The 5,906-nt window shown below is 44.1% G+C and overlaps 1 long non-coding RNA gene across 1 annotated transcript; it reads left to right on the top strand.

The window, feature by feature from the left end:
* Positions 1-3,494: 3,494 nt before the first annotated feature.
* On the top strand, positions 3,495-4,903 carry LOC147021403 (uncharacterized). The gene is made up of 3 exons (XR_015061363.1): positions 3,495-3,515; positions 3,607-3,795; positions 4,133-4,903. It is a non-coding gene; the product is annotated as an uncharacterized LOC147021403 (long non-coding RNA).
* The last annotated feature ends 1,003 nt before the right edge of the window (positions 4,904-5,906 follow it).

Raw genomic sequence — 5,906 nt, 5'->3', positions numbered from 1 at the left:
CAGACAAACAGACAAACAGACAAACAAACAAACAGACCCAAATGCAATACCCTCTCCCTCGGCGAGAGTAATAATAAGCATCATGGGTCAGAGTCAGGTGTCCAATCAGAGCGGGACGTCTTGGTACCTGGTCATCACTGCCAGCAGTTATTAAATGGCAGTTCTAATTATGTCTCCTTAATTACGTAACACACCGGTACACAAACACCACACAAAACTACACAATCACCACACGAAACAAGTCCTGGCGAGGGCCTGCAATCTCTGTTTGCTCTTTTTCTTGATTATTTTGTTATCACACCTCAATGAATAAATTTCCTACTGGACTCATACTTTTGCACCCCAATGTATATAATCATTGACACCATCGTTGCCTGGTGCTGTTACGTACGTGAAATGATAAGGTAAAGAATACGTTGATTGCAGTCGTTTCAGTCGCACATCTAAGGGAACATGCATGTAAATTGTCAAGGTTCTGGAATTTCCAGAAGGCTAGGTCAAACAGAATAATAAAACAAGATTTCGTATGCGATACTTGTCGTGAAATAGGAACACAGTGGAATGATTTCCAAGCAACATTGTCGTACTGTATATGGGAAATAATAACATTAAGGTGATGTACATTATTGTACCTTCTGTTTTAATATCATTGTGATGTCATAAAGGAATTTAAAATATCGATATTAAATATGGGAATCAAGTACAGGGAGCATTTCAAATAGTTCCACGAACAAGACACAATGATCCAAGATGTTCCCGATTTTTCGACGTTTTATCAATAGTCATGCCTCGTGGATGATTGCTTTTTTTTTTTAATGTAAACTAATGATAAATAAATATTTTATATAAAAAGTTGCCTCATCTTGGACCGTTGTGAGTGTCTCTGTGTAAGGGAATTTTGAACGCCCCTCATAGCAGTCGAGGTGATGCTGATGGATCGCAAACGCTCAAATTAATGCATGATGCATTTACATGAAAACAAATGATCTCCACCGTGCAGGTGGATGATTATGTGTATGAGTAAACCACCAGTTCCACAATTGTGGTTCATGCCCATGGACTCCACCATTCACCGGAACAGGCTTTCACACCTATGAAGCGGTTACGCATCTCCAGTGGCCACCACACGATGCCCACCATCACAGTGATGTGCGGTAGTGATGCCTCTTGGAATCAAGACGGCACTATTTCGGCACAATGTACGAAACTACTCCAGTGGATAGGAAAATGCAATATCTGTGATGATTGAAGAAACGAGTGCATTCCGTCCCTCATCACGTAATACCAATCTATTTGGGAAAAGGTCAGCAGAAAATATGTCACCTAACGTTGTATTCCCACTAGGTCAATGGTATTATAAGACCGATACATCAATGTTTCTGCTACCTTTATTTTTCAGTTTAAAAGCTCAGTGCTGCATTTCAGTTGAATAATTGTTTGAAGAAACAAAAGGCAATAGCAATAGAATGGAACATATGGTTCCAAATGCATGTGGTTTGATTGAGTGAATGTATTTTAATAATGCGTCTAATTGCGAGATTGCACTCTGAAATTGACAAAGGATTGATAATATTGTCGCAGGTTTGGGGTTGCACGGCCAACGAGGCGGAGACTCAGACCCGCTTCCCAACTTCCAATGCTGAAACAGACGAGCCATAGATAACTCCACGACCAAACAGGTTGCTAAGCAACCACAGATGCCGCCTGAGTAACTCAATCTGACAGGGTCCCTACACCCAAATCTCGCCTTAACTTCCCGGTGACTTTGTTATCCCGGATGGAGAACCGTGCTCTTGACGCCCCACCTTTATCTATTAATTACATCACGTCGTATAGCCTGGTGTTGGCTTAGCGGTTAGGGTGGTGGCTTGGGATCCGAGGGTCCTTAGTTCGAGCCCCATTTCCACTGAATTAACACCAGGGGGTTGACTCAGCCTGTCGTCCTTCCGAGGTCGGCAAAATGAGCACCAGTATACTGGTAATAGGGGGATTGCATCAGCGGCATAGCCACGACCCTAACCAGTGATGCAACCAGCAGCCCAAAAAAGGAAACACTAGATGGGAACATACCCTCGAGCGGAACCGTAAGTGGGATGTCAACTAATCTAGTGCAGCTAATCAATGGGGTGCAACCTTGCATCTATTTATTACACCCTTTGGCTAACCAATGGTGGAAACAGACAATTGGGCAGGTTTGGAAAGTTTATATATCGATTAAACAAAGACGTATTTACAAAATGCAGTGTCTCAAAGAAAGTCCTCCCTGAGCATGGAGAAGAACCCCTTAACTGGCTTAACACAATGACCACTCTGAGAGAACTACAGTTCCTTGGCTGAGATGGTAGAACCTGCCAGAATGACAACAATCTCTGCAGCACTTCACAAATCTTGGCTTTATGGGAGAGTGGCCAGACATTGTCAGATCAGGCTAGATTAGATCTGTGACTTGCTATAGGTAGCATGTAAACCTGCAATAACCTGTTTCATGGTCGGGTTGTTGGCGACTAAACCGTCTACCCCACCAGGTTTCCTGTTGAGGGTGTATGGATATGGACACCTAGCAGGATTAAAAACAAAACCTATTAAAAGGTGGAGGAGCTCCTTGTGACTCAACGGCCATCCATATCTAGTGCCCAACTGTGTCTGCAGATGTCCTCCTGCAGTTGGGTTACTTTTTTTTAGGATGTTGGTGGCAGTATTTGCACTCCGGCCACCGTAAAACCCTTCACTCCATAAAACACAAGAAAAACACAAAGAAAAATGAAAAGCCACTCCAGGGGAGTGGGCAGCTCACCGGATGACAGGATTGGGGCAAAGCCTTCGGGACCCCCCACTCTTTGATGATAGGAGGAAAACCATGGGGTAACACCAGATGATAAATGGGGTTTCTGGGACACCCATTCAAATGAATGGGGGAAAAGGGGAAAACTTTCTGACCCAAGGCCCAAAAGCCAAAAATAGGAGACTCATTTTCTCCCCACCTATCCCCTTCCCTCCCATACAAGCAAATGTAAATTTGAGACTATGAAAGAATGAGACTTGCTGATTAAAGCACTTCTTCCCTTTCATATTTTCATTCCACTCAAAGAGCGAACCAACAAATATTTGCCCATGTTCTACTTTAGGGAATAATTTAATTTTCGTAAAACATTCATTTCCATCGAGTATATTCACAAAAAATAACTTGGAACTTGGTTCTTGGTTTCAGTGTCTTTGTTGTGCAGAAATGCTCAAAATCATTTGAAGCAAGCTGTTTTAAAATGAGTCAGTCTGGAGTCAGCCAAGTTCCCTCGCCCGAAGCAAAAATGCGACTCATTTCCGATGTGAGACACACCCTGAAAAACCCATTGTTGTGTAATCTCCCATGATGTCATCAATTCGAGGCTATTTATTGTCATAGCGAACTTTGTTCTTATTCAGAGTCTTATTGAGAGAATTTTGAGTCTTATTCAGAGAATGGAGTATTTCGAAGAGAACTCTGACCTTGCAGATCAATCCTTTTCACAAGATGAGAGGTGAGATCCTTGAACCCATTCATTATTTGTTGTTTAATACAAAATTAAATCACTATACAACCAATAATTATTGTATGTATTTTTCTAATAGGTTGTCCCCAATAAGAACATCGTGGATAACTGATCTGGAGCAGGAGGAGTTTGCATATGATGAAGAGTGGCAAAAAATGAATGACTTCCTTAAATACATTCAATCATTCAGAAGAGAATTGAATGACATTTTTGTTGGCTGGAAAGAAGTCCTCTCACGCCATCTGACCTTGAATGAGTCGAGTCGAAGGTGAGAAATTATCCCTGTGTGTGTGTGTGTGTGTGTGTGTGTGTGTGTGTGCGTGTGTGTGTGTGCGTGCGTGCGTGCGTGCGTGCGTGCGTTTGTGTCTGTGTACATGTACATGTATGTGTCTGTGTCTGTCTGTGTCTGTGTCTGTGTCTGTGTCTGTGTCTGTGTCTGTCTCTGTCTCTGTCTCTGTCTCTGTCTCTGTCTCTGTCTTTGTCTCTGTCTTTGTCTCTCTCTCTGTCTCTCTCTCTCTCCCTCTGTCTCTATCTCTGTCTCTATGTCTCTGTCTATATCTCTCTTGAGTGTTGACTCATTATTATTATTTTATTTTATTTTTCAGTTTAAATACCTGTCTGGATGAACCAAACACACAACTTAATCTTCTGGAGGAATCTGACATGACACTCAATCTTCTGGAGGTAAATGTTATATTTATTGTTTTATTAATATTGTTACGAATTTGGAATTTGATTGCACACAACATTCAGGTTCCTTTAGTCAGCTATGTCGATAAGTGCTTGTTCCCGAGATAGCTCACCTTCCATTGTTTAAATGTTCAGAAATCGATTAGATGCGCTGCGGATCAATTTAATAGTTAAGGAACGAAACAATGGAGATGTCCCTCCCCCTCTTCTGCGAAGAGGAAGAAGAACCCTGCCGTCCCATGACTCATGATGTCAACAACTCCCTCCGACCCGTGGTTGAGCGGGGGATGGAGCACGAGGGCATGAGTCATGAGTCACGCTGGGAGCGGGGGAAGGGCGGGAGAAGGATAAGAGGAGATATTTTCTTTGTTCGTGAGCGGAGTTGGAGAAGGGAGTTGAGGGGAGTCTTTCAGCAGACGTCGGATCCTGCTTGGCTTGCGTTAGGGTTGAGGCCTTCTGAAGCTTTTTGCTTCGGCTGGCTCAGTGAGCTTCAGCTGCCGCCTGGCTCGGGAGGAGGCTTTTTGCTTTGGTGGTTCAGTGGGCCTTTGGCTTCTGTTTGGCTCGGGAGAGCTTTTTGCTTCGAGCTGCTTTGTTTTGGAAGGAAGTTGCGCCGGTTGCTTGGCTCGAGCTGCGAATGGTGGCTTCTTCTTCTTCTTCTTCTTCTTCTTCTTCTTCTTCTTCTTCTTCTTCTTCTTCTTCTTCTTCTTCTTCTTCTTCTTCTTCTTCGTCCTCTTCTTCCTCTTCTTCCTCTTCTTCCTCTTCTTCCTCTTCTTCCTCTTCTTCCTCTTCTTCCTCTTCTTCCTCTTCTTCCTCTTCTTCCTCTTCTTCCTCTTCTTCCTCTTCTTCCTCTTCTTCCTCTTCTTCCTCTTCTTCCTCTTCTTCTTCGTTCTCCATTTTGGTGCGACTCATCGACCTCTTCTTGGAGGTGGTTCCTCGGGGAAGCGACGCATCGACGGGAAGGATCGGCGCCTCATCTCACCAGCACATGTTGAGAAGCGCGGGAGGATTCGCGGGAGCTCGGGAAGGATCGCGGCTCACGGCGATTGGATCCAGCTCGCTCTCGCTGGAGCCCGGGTCCGAACAACTTGAAGACCACACGAGGTGGACAGGTTCGAGATAGGTTCTGGGTTTCAGCTCACCTGTCCTCTGAGCTGAAGCTCGTTATTAAAGGCCTCTGCCACCATTTCTTGGGTGTGTCTGTGTGCGTACGTGTGTCCGTGGGCCCGTCTAACAAGTAGGAAATTGTTAAGTGCTTTGTGTGCTGTAAATGTTTGCATCGCATTTCGTATAGACGGTCGTAGTTCTTTTGTCGTGCTTTTGTTGCTTGTATAATTGCATACGTGTTTTGCCTTGTTTAATTGCATACGTGCTTTATTATAATAAATGTCCTTGTGTGAATGAAAACCTGTTCGTTGCGTCCTCTTCCCTTAATTGAGCTGCCATCTTGCACTCAAAATATAGTTGGTTTTTAAATAGCTGGTAAAGTGATTGGGTCCAATGGGACTGCGCGATAATACCCCGCTCGGTTATCCCAAAAGGAAGCGAGCTGCTTTAGCGGCTCGTTTCCAATCGGTTCCGTTGAGGTACAATCTCTCGGTAACCTACCCGCGCGAATAATTAGGTAAATCGAAGATTTGGCGATTGGACCCTGTAGCGCGGGTAGAGTGTGGACAAGGTTGTGGTGTGGTT

The sequence above is a fragment of the Eptatretus burgeri genome, chromosome 8 (genome assembly GCF_056783735.1).
Source record: "Eptatretus burgeri isolate ZD-2024b chromosome 8, Ebu_testis_v1, whole genome shotgun sequence".
Lineage (NCBI taxonomy): Eukaryota > Metazoa > Chordata > Myxini > Myxiniformes > Myxinidae > Eptatretus > Eptatretus burgeri.
Note: the sequence above shows the minus strand (reverse complement) of the source record. Positions and strands in the feature narration are given on the sequence as shown.